This window comes from Leptodactylus fuscus, chromosome 2 (genome assembly GCF_031893055.1).
Source record: "Leptodactylus fuscus isolate aLepFus1 chromosome 2, aLepFus1.hap2, whole genome shotgun sequence".
NCBI classification, from domain to species: domain Eukaryota; kingdom Metazoa; phylum Chordata; class Amphibia; order Anura; family Leptodactylidae; genus Leptodactylus; species Leptodactylus fuscus.
The window spans coordinates 171,740,286-171,752,284 of NC_134266.1; positions in this window are offsets into that span (position 1 = coordinate 171,740,286).

The window sequence follows — 11,999 nt, forward strand, 5'->3', positions numbered from 1 at the left end:
TCTGCAGCCGGTTACAAATGAAGAAGTAATTTCCACCCTTGCTTCCTTCCCGAAGGGTAAAAGCCCAGGCCCTGACGGCCTACCTTTATTATATTATAGAGCTTTCCAGACACAACTAATCCCGCGTCTAACTGATTTCTGCAATGCTCTCCTCAGGGGTGATCCTATGCAAAAGCAGACACAAGAGGCTCACATAACATTGATAGCCAAAGAAGGTAAAAATCCTACGCTCTGTAGTAGTTACCGCCCAATTTCGCTACTCAATCTTGACATAAAAATTTGGGCAAAATTGATAGCTTTAAGGATTAGCAATTTCCTCCCTGAACTCCTAGACTCTGAACAAGCAGGATTTGTCAAAGGGAGGGAGGGGAAACACAATGCCATAAGACTACTACACACCATAGCTATAGCGAGGAAAGAGAACTCCCCATTAATTTTGCTTGGCACTGATGCTGAAAAAGCATTTGACCGAGTTAGTTGGTCTTTTATGAGGAGAGCGTTGCAGGAATTTGGTTTTCCCCTTCAATTTATTGAAGCCATTTTTTCTATCTACTCCCAACCCCATGCGCGTATTAAAATAAATGGTTCTCTGTCAAACTACTTTTCCATAACAAATGGTACACGGCAAGGGTGCCCCCTTTCCCCAACTTTATTTATATTATCTTTAGAACCTCTCTTAACTGCGGTGAGACAACACCCACAAATTGCCGGTTTTTCGGTAGCAAAACATGTCATTCACTCTTTGGCTTTTGCTGATGACATCTTGTTCCTTCTGTCCAACCCATTGGAAGGCCTACCGACTCTCACACACCTATTGGAAAGATATGGTGAGATTTCAAACTTTAAGATCAATCAAAGCAAATCAGAGATCTTAAACATCACTCTTACGAAAGACCTAGCATTGCAAATCAGATCCAACTCCCCTTATACATGGAAGAGGGATAGCATAAAATATTTGGGGGTTCATATCACCCCTAAAATACAGGACCTTTATGATAAAAACTACGCCCCACTGCTTGCTGTCATCAAAACACTTCTGAAGAAATATGATATTCCATTGATATCGTGGATAGGCAGACGCAACCTCTTTCAGACATATATCACCCCGAAGATTTTGTACCTTATGCAGATGCTACCCATTTACCTCCCCAAATCCTTCTTTGCTTCTTTAAAATCTCTGATCACCAAATACCTTTGGTTTAATAAAACTCCTAGGATGTCTTATTCGCTTCTTATTAAGCCAAAAGAGAGAGGAGGGATAGCATTACCGGATTTACCTACTTACTACAAAGCTGTTCAGCTTTCGAGATGGATGTGTATGAGTTTTCCAGCAGGAGATCAAATTCTGAATGCGCTTGAACATGCTCATTTTGAGGGAAGACATATCCCTTTGTTATGGGCTCCAGATTCCAAATTACTACGACACCCGTCTTTCAACATATTACTTCGAGGTCCATGTGAAGTATGGCTACAGTATGGACGACTATTGGCACCCCTACCTTCTCCTATCATGCCGGTTTCGGTGATCCCAGAAATGCTGGGAAAACAACTCCAAGCTGATGGTAAATTCTGGTCCAAACTTGATGCCTTCACTATCGGTGACTTAGTCGCTGATGGGAAACCGATCTCTTTTTCGGCCCTTCAGCAGCTGATCCCTACTACCAAATTGAACTTTCTGTCCTATTCTACTTTCCAACACTGGCTCACGACAGTTTTGGAAACAGGCCCTATCTCTAGGCATTTGACTTCTTTTGAAACTCAGCTAAAGACTGGTAACAAGATTTTCCGGAAAATTTCACATTTGAGGACGGTCATGATTAATTCGCAACCTCTATATAAACCGAATTTTGTTACCTCATGGGAAAAGGACCTTCATATGGCCTTTACTGATGAGGAGGTGAACTCTATCTTGAGAAACTCACATGGATTCTCCAGATGTGTGCGTCTCCAGGAAACACATTACAAAATCATTTCAAGGTGGTATAGAACCCCTGAGCGACTTCATGCCCTTAATTTGTCAGATTCCAGCACTTGCTGGAGATGTCAGAAACATAAAGGAGATATGCTACACATTTGGTGGACATGCGAATTAATCGAGCCCTACTGGAGAGACATTGGTGAAAAAATTTCAAAAATAATCGGTAAAAAGATTGTGCTCACACCCGAATTGGTTCTGCTGTCAAAACCTTCCTCAAGCTTCACTCCTTCCAAACATGACCTATCCACCCACCTACTAGAAGCAGCTAAATCATTGATACCCCTTTACTGGCTGCAATCCTCATCCCCGCCCATTTCAGTATGGCTAGAAAAAGTCCATCAAATAGCGAGATATGAGGAGCTAATCAGTTGGAAACTTAGATCCAGAGATTCATACCTTAAAATCTGGTCCACCTGGTGGTCCACCTGTGATACTCTCACCTAATTATCTGTTCTACAACTAACCCCTTCATTTGCAATCTTTACCTTCGTAATGTATTATCAACCGTACTTTAATCCCTGACCCTTCCCCGTAATGCCCTGTATAATGTTCATATACTTGCCTATCTTACATATGATGCCAATTTATTTCTTATCTCTATGATTATTATCTAAATACGTATATTTGTACCTATTTTCAGTAGATCTTTCAATTTACTTGTTGTAATTGAATTGATTGTTGGTGCACTGTTTCTATCACTTATATGTACTACCTTATTGTAACTACCATTTCTGTGAACTTAATTTGTATTATAATTTGTAAAAATCTTTAATAAAATCAGAATTTACAAAAAAAAATAATGTGAGTGATGTCTGTAGCATAAAAGCTTATTACATTTCCTTAACTCCTTTTGCGCAGACAAAACAGCAATTTCAGTATTTTTTACACTCCAGATTTTCCACTCTGCAGCATGAATAATATTCATGTTTTAGTGTTATATTCTGTTCAATGAGCAGAGTGAGGTCTTGTTTTATCATGATGAGGTGAATTTCTATTGGTACCATTTTGGGTTAGATGAATCCTTCATCTTAGCAAATGTTTTATTACAGATCCCTCATACATAATGACAGATGCAGACTGAGCACATTCTGTCCGTATCCATTCACATTCACTGCAATTTAATAAACAAGACTGAAGCTTTTTCCCCATCTAGTCTGTTTACTGTTCAAATGGAAGATTATTTTTTTTTACATTACTGTGAATGGTGACGGATGAATAAAAAATGTGCTGTCTGCATCCGTCATTACATTAGTTTTACTATCCGTTGCCCTGATCATAACACTGGTGAAATGAACACCTGAATTTCAAGCAATAGTAAGAAAAGGGAGGTGTCCCCTAAAACAAACATGAGGGATCAGAGCAACAGACTGAAAACAAGCAGATGTGAACTGTGCCTTATATGCACCTTTTAGAATACTTTTTATTAAAAAATTTTGGAGCCAATGTGGTCAAAAAAGAGAAACTCCACCTTTGTTTTTATATAATTTTTTTTTACCATACACGATAATTATGTGTGTTTTATGGCTCTGACAGCCTCAATAGTATCAGACTACTTCTGTCTAATAGGTTAACCCCTTCAATAGAACCCCCTTTACCATTACAACCCATCAGCAGCTTGTGATCACATTGTGACCACAAACACTAACAAACCTTCAGAAGATATCCTAGAACTGTGACTACACAAGCACTTAAAACTGTGGCATTTGGTCTGTGAAAAGTAGTTGAAAACAAGTACTTTTTGTATATCTTTATAAGTGGGTATGACCACAACTCTCCACTAGTACTTTTTTTACTCAACAAATGGGGACATTCTCCCCTACAATCAATGTTTTTAGAGGAGAAAACCGCTGTATGTACAAAATCCAATGGAAAAATTACACATTATTTTCTGGACTTTAAAGGGATTCTATCATTAAAATGCTATTTTTTCTCACTAATACATAGGAATAGCCTTAACAAAGGCAATTCTTCTCCTACATTTAGATGTCTTCTCCGTGCCGCCATTCGGTAGAAATCCAGTTTTTCTTCAGTTTGGAAACTAGTTCTCTCTTAGCACTGGGGGCGCTGGGTTCAAACTTCTACGCATGCACAGTCAGCTCTGCCATCGGGCTTTGGGCAGAGCCAACTGCACATGCCCTTTTTTTGTGGCCACTTACACAGTAGGCCCGACAGCAGAGCCAATTTTGCATGCCTAGAAATTTGAAGCCAGCGCCGGAAGAAGACGCAGGGAGAGGCCGTTCCAGAAGAAGATAGAGGCGGCGCTGGAGAGTTCTCTCACAGCATTGGGGACGCCCCCAGGGCTGTTTAAGCGCTGGGGCCTTCCCCCAGTGCTGCGAGAGAACTAATTTACATACAGTGGAAAACCGGGATTTCTACCGAACAGTGGCGTGGAGAAGACATCTAAAGGTAGGAGAAGAATAGCCTTTCTTAAGTCTATTCCTACGTGTTAGTGAGAAAAAAATAGCATTTTAATTATAGAATCCCTATAATTCCCAAAAAAACTCTGTATGGTACTATATGAAATCAGAGGCATACAGAAATAAATGTGTATGTGTACCATATTTTGGCTACATACTGTATGAGCCTGAACCTTGAATTGTACTAGTCTATTCTTTGTAAATAAAGAGGGAAAGGAAGGCATGACAAGAAAATGATGAAAGGAGGTATATTTTACTAAACCTCTTGTAAAACCATTACCTTCTCACAGATCTTAATGTGACAAAGAGTAATATGAGAAAATATTTGTTTAAATGATAGACAAAATGACTGAAAGAAGTGAAAAGGAAGTAGAGCACCTTCTCATAGCAACCAGTTAGATGGGTTCCTTTAGTTTTCAAAGGACTTATTAGGCTCCTCTTTTTGTTTGCACTAGTTCTAGTAAATCTCTTCTAATGTGACCACATAAAACACCTTTTCTTATTCCGCATTGACACTGATTTGCTGGATGCAATAAGATAATAAAGTTTATAATCCAATACTCTTTCCCCAGGGAGTAAACATTAGTAAGATATTTATCTTGGCATAATAGAAACATACCTTATGCGCTATTGCAAATATAATGAAACAATAGTGTTCATTCAGAACTTAATAACAGGATAATACACAAGGATAAGGTGTTGGTACTGTTCATATTATATTGCTGTATCTAAGCAAATATAGGTCTGTGTAGTCACAGTCACCCAATATCTGCTGTATGGCTTAATAACATTTATGTTTATACAAAATCATAAATGTATAGAGGGAGCGAAGGATAAATAAAAAGAAAATGTGGGTGAAATCTATAGGTTGTCACATATAGGAGTAAATGCCAAGAAAAGTAGTCTGGAGTTACGTGTTTAAACATAAGTTATAGGCACCATGTCCTAAAGAACGCAATAATTTGGACCGTCAAATTATCCTTACAGCAAATCTTTAGAAAAATGTTTACTCATTTGGCTTTGGTATTTCCAAGTTTTGGTTTTCCAATGTCTGGAGATGACTCGATTGACTGACTGGATAAAAAAGAAATGTCAAAAGGCCTTACTATATATCGGCTCACAGCAGGAGGCCATTGTAACCACAAGTGTATAATGTACCTTTCTTAAAGGGGGCTTTCACTTAATCCCAGAAAAACCCTATATATGAGTAAGTGATTTCATCAAAAGTGGCCAAGACTAAGGCCTCAAGTAGTGAACCGCAGCTAAAAACACGGATGTTTTACGCAGTGAAGGGCCATAGCCTAATGTTTAAGATCTCCACGTCACAGTAATGTTTCTGGAGGAGACTGGCGACCTATGGACAATAATGCCTCAGTCCCACCACTAGTAATATAAAGCAGCCCATAGAGCAACAGAAACTAATGAATATACATTTATCTGAAGAGAGAATTGTAATGAAACAATGTTGTAAAACTTCAGACATTTTAGAGGGATGAAGTTAGAAGAAATATTCCTGTTGAAAGCAAAAAAATGGACATGTTCTTCCAAGAATTTGTGACTTAATGATGAGACGTCTGGAGCTTGTTGAGGATGGGAAAAGATGTAAACAGCTCATGGCAATTAATGTGAATGGTGCTGAAGGAAGTCATCATGTTATCAGCCAAGCAGATGAGAATGGGAGAAATGATAGTAACATTATATGGAAAGTATACCAGTGAGCAGATGGAGTAATAAGCTGAATATTGAAATTTACAATCTCATAAGATGATAATGATACGAATATGAATTGTATAGTTTGTTTTACATGCAAAGATTTTTTCAGTTAGAGCAGGATACGTCAGGTTTATTGAGGGTATGGTACAGAATCAGGTTTACTTCATGCAATGTTGAAGCTAAAATCAGGAAAAGCCTGAAATAAGAAGCACCATCCATCTTTTATAGGTTCTGTCACCTTATGATCCTTATCTGGTTTTGGCTTTACAAACTACATACCGTAATAAAACCTGAATGTAGAAACACACCCTAAAATAAGTATATTAACAATTTTCACTGCTCTAATAAAATAGCAATAATGTCCTTTGTAGTACTGCATAAAGTAGAGTATATAGTAATAATGTCCTATGTAGTACAGCATATAGTAATATATAGTATAGAATATACTGTAGTAATAATGTCCTATGTAGTGCAGCATATAGTAATATATATATTATAGTATATAGTAATAAAACATTGGCATAACTTACACTCAATGTAAAAGCTCTGCTGATTCCATTCTGCTAGAGCAAGTCCTCAGATGTATCAGATTACATAGAGGTCTATGGAAAGGGAAATGGAAATTAAATGAGAGAGGAGACCCAGCAAAGACAGGGGCAGTTGGAGCTAAAAATGAAGTTTCAGTACTTCTCTATAATGTTCTAATGGTCCTGCTGATCCTTGTGGCTGAGACAGTGAGTTTGGGAACAGATTTTTTACTACATTTCTGTTTGTGCTATCTATGGGAGATATCATACGGATTGAGTATGCGAAGGAGAAATGACCAGAAATAGTGTTGCTTTATTGATTTACGCAAAGTTTGTTGAAAGGTTAGGTACGATTTAAGTGTAACAACTAAATTGTAGATCACAAAACTGATCACTAAAATGGCAAAAGTGCTCAACTGATTGCTCCATATCTTCAGTTCTGATTGGCAAGTAATGTTTTACTGATAACCCTTTAATATGAAAAAATTTCTTTCATGTCAAAAATTGTATAAAATGACAGGTACACTTAAGCGTTCCCCTGGCACCTGCTGTGTAGGGAATGGAACTTTGCTGTGCAGGTGAAATGCTAAGAGTATCTCTAAAATATCATTCTCAGGATTGGAATGACAGCAGAAGTATACCATTTATCATGATGTTATAGCATCACTGAACTAACATCCCTTTAAATATCTTTTTTATGAATACAGTGCTTGGCTGCTTCAACATACAAACTTCTTGCAGATGTTGTCCTTGATAAGTCTCAAACCTAATGACTCCATCACTGCAAGTGCTAGCCATAGAGTCACCGTGTTGTCCAGTGTCTCTGCAATTGGTGTCCACCTTTTAAAACCATACTGCTTGTTAAAGGGGTTATTCTGTTTTTACAAAATATGGGCACTTTTGTATCTGATTTTCAGGTGACCGACCTGAGTGACGTTCCATTGGCAAGCTCACTACCCTTCCCTAAGAGCAATGCAAACGAAACATCACAGCACCATGTGATCTCAGATGTGGGAGTGATTTATTACCTGTGATTTCATTGCAAGGGAGAGTGGAGGAGAGAGGGGTGCACAGAAAGTAAGAGCAGGGAGATGAATCATGTTCACAGATTCACTACATGTAAATAACACTGATATAAGGAGTAGAGATGAGCGAACACTAAAATGTTCGAGGTTCGAAATTCGATTCGAACAGCCGCTCACTGTTCGAGTGTTCGAATGGGTTTCGAACCCCATTATAGTCTATGGGGAACATAAACTCGTTAAGGGGGAAACCCAAATTCGTGTCTGGAGGGTCACCAAGTCCACTATGACACCCCAGGAAATGATACCAACACCCTGGAATGACACTGGGACAGCAGGGGAAGCATGTCTGGGGGCATAAAAGTCACTTTATTTCATGGAAATCCCTGTCAGTTTGCGATTTTCGCAAGCTAACTTTTCCCCATAGAAATGCATTGGCCAGTGCTGATTGGCCAGAGTACGGAACTCGACCAATCAGCGCTGGCTCTGCTGGAGGAGGCGGAGTCTAAGATCGCTCCACACCAGTCTCCATTCAGGTCCGACCTTAGACTCCGCCTCCTCCGGCAGAGCCAGCGCTGATTGGCCGAAGGCTGGCCAATGCATTCCTATGCGAATGCAGAGACTTAGCAGTGCTGAGTCAGTTTTGCTCAACTACACATCTGATGCACACTCGGCACTGCTACATCAGATGTAGCAATCTGATGTAGCAGAGCCGAGGGTGCACTAGAACCCCTGTGCAAACTCAGTTCACGCTAATAGAATGCATTGGCCAGCGCTGATTGGCCAATGCATTCTATTAGCCCGATGAAGTAGAGCTGAATGTGTGTGCTAAGCACACTCATTCAGCACTGCTTCATCACGCCAATACAATGCATTAGCCAGTGCTGATTGGCCAGAGTACGGAATTCGGCCAATCAGCGCTGGCCAATGCATTCTATTAGCCCGATGAAGTAGAGCTGAATGTGTGTGCTAAGCACACACATTCAGCACTGCTTCATCACGCCAATACAATGCATTAGCCAGTGCTGATTGGCCAGAGTACGGAATTCGGCCAATCAGCGCTGGCCAATGCATTCTATTAGCCCGATGAAGTAGAGCTGAATGTGTGTGCTAAGCACACACATTCAGCACTGCTTCATCACGCCAATACAATGCATTAGCCAGTGCTGATTGGCCAGAGTACGGAATTCGGCCAATCAGCGCTGGCCAATGCATTCTATTAGCCCGATGAAGTAGAGCTGAATGTGTGTGCTAAGCACACACATTCAGCACTGCTTCATCACGCCAATACAATGCATTAGCCAGTGCTGATTGGCCAGAGTACGGAATTCGGCCAATCAGCGCTGGCTCTGCTGGAGGAGGCGGAGTCTAAGGTCGGACCTGAATGGAGACTGGTGTGGAGCGATCTTAGACTCCGCCTCCTCCAGCAGAGCCAGCGCTGATTGGCCAAATTCCGTACTCTGGCCAATCAGCGCTGGCCAATGCATTCTATTAGCCCGATGAAGTAGAGCTGAATGTGTGTGCTAAGCACACACATTCAGCACTGCTTCATCACGCCAATACAATGCATTAGCCAGTGCTGATTGGCCAGAGTACGGAATTCGGCCAATCAGCGCTGGCCAATGCATTCTATTAGCCCGATGAAGCAGAGCTGAATGTGTGTGCTAAGCACACACATTCAGCACTGCTTCATCACGCCAATACAATGCATTAGCCAGTGCTGATTGGCCAGAGTACGGAATTCGGCCAATCAGCGCTGGCCAATGCATTCTATTAGCCCGATGAAGCAGAGCTGAATGTGTGTGCTAAGCACACACATTCAGCACTGCTTCATCACGCCAATACAATGCATTAGCCAGTGCTGATTGGCCAGAGTACGGAATTCGGCCAATCAGCGCTGGCTCTGCTGGAGGAGGCGGAGTCTAAGATCGCTCCACACCAGTCTCCATTCAGGTCCGACCTTAGAACCTTTTTTCATATTCAATGAATTTGTCCTACCACCAAGGGATAATAGAGAAGAATCTAGGAAAAGCAAAAAACGTTGCAAGACAATAAACATTACATTAAAAAATGGAATGGAGCGCCACCTTGTGTTTCTTTGCTGATGTGATCCTAGAATAACACTGACTTCATACTCAGATCATGCATTAAGATATAATACATTAACCGCCTTCCTCTATGCCAATAGAAATTAACTCCATTATTAATCTTGGGGCCTAAGAATAATTGTCTCCTCCAGAATCCTAGTGTAGGGCAAAGGGAAAGAGCCAGTATTCCCAAAATCCACCTAGGAGATGTAATGGCCATAAGGAAGACTAATTTTAGAATTACATACTTGATGGATATCTGATCTAATGGCTAAAACAAGGAGGACCAGTGAGAATCCTTAAAACCCTATTAAGATCCCATGGAGGTAGGGTTAAGAAGAGATACGAGAGGAGGCTATGAAGAACCTCTAGATCCAGGGATGCTCGGCTAATCAGATATCATAAAAATAGCCAAGGGCCACTTGTACATGCTTTTTATTGTCCAGGTCTGCCAGAAGGAAATTTAAAGGGAGTCTATCATTAGAAAAGCACATTCTTTGTTTCTCCCCGCTGTTTCTTCAAAATTTCTTTCTTCTCTTATGCAAATTAGGATCACGGAGCACTGATGGCGTTCCCCTAGTGCTGCAAGTACCCTCCACGTTATAACTCTCCACCACCCCTTTTATGGTTCTGATCACTGCCCTCCTTCTCTTCACCAGAACTTCTGGCTTCTATCCCTGTACATAGGTAAAATTTTGCGCATGTGCACACCACCGGACAATGGCCACTCAGGCATGCGCAGTCTACTCTGATGTAGATGATCAACTCTGAAAGGGAGAGGCCAAGGAGGAGCTATGAACATTGATTGGAGGTAAGAATACAGGCCGATGGGGCCAGTTTGGGGCTAACATTATAATTTCTGTTTTTTTTGTTTTTTTAAGTCTCTTGGGGACAATGCAAAATTTGCCCCTCTCTCTTCCACTCTTGGCTAAGCGCATCTACTGTCACTGAATGGTTTTAGGGGTTCGGGGAAATGAAACAATTGCACTGGCTGATTGTCTTGACGTACAGAAATCTGTAATCAGAAAGATATGCCTGTTTAAACACCAGTCCCCTTGTTTTATTTGGGTTCTGTTGAGGAAATCTACCTTTTGATTGTTTTCTCTTCTTAGATGTACTTCTGATAAACTGCTTAGGGAGTATCTCATTCTGTGCCCCTCTGGTGGTTGAGGTATGAAACCACTTTATTATTGTTTGACAAAATATTGACATCTTCCTTATGAATAAGAGGTTGAGCACTTAGGCCGGGTTCATATGATGTATTATGGCACGTAATGCGGTATGTAGACGCCGCGGGTGCTTTTGCGGGCTGTATACGCAAAATAGCGCCGCGTCTACAGTACCGGCTCCCATTGAAAACAATGGGAGCGTATACGGCCCGCAAAAGCTCCCACGGCGTCTATGTGCCACATTACGTGCCAAATTACATTGTGTGAGCCCGGCCTTAGAAGGGCAAGTCTGACTCCCATCAGTTTCTTGAAGATTGTTGAGGTTTTTCCTGATTTTAAGTCCCACCTCCCCTACTAGAAATGTTTCCATAAATAGGCCCTCCCCCAACACTACAGTTTTGCACCTGTGGTCAGGAGAACAACATATTTTATGGTCCAAGGGACTCCAGATTCAGCCACCAGGGAAGAGAGCACTGGGAGCTTTGTCCCAACATTCTACTACTAAAAGAGTATTTATGCTTAGGAATTGAGACAACCTTTCTCCGCAGATTCCTCTTCATTTTCTATCCCTTTGGCCTCCCTTTTCACCCACTAATCAGCTCCAGATGAATGAGGCTGATCAGCTGAGGGTCTTATGCCATAGGTTCTGTGGCAAGACTGAGTAGGATGCTTATTTTCTCAGTGTGCTTCTGCGATCTCTGCCTCTCACTGGAAACAATCGGAAGCTGCTACAGGGTGGAATTTGGTCCTGCTTTTGAGAGAGAATCCGTCTCAAAATCAACACCAAATTCCTATGTGTGGACTTAAGTTCATTCAGTACATTTCAATTCCATTCACTTGACTTGAAAACCTTTTATTCCGCTAATAAGCAGTGGTCCAGTGGTTAAAACATTGATCAAATATCAATAGCTTATCTAGAGATAAGTAGGGAAGGGAACCACTGCTCCAGCTTTATCAGAAAGCCCTCTCTCTGGGTAGGTGGAAACATTGCTCATGGTCATGTGAATAAAAGTACATTTGTTTTTAAAACTAGAGTCATGTCTTTCTTAGATGTCATGTATCTCTTAGATGTCATGTATCTCTTAG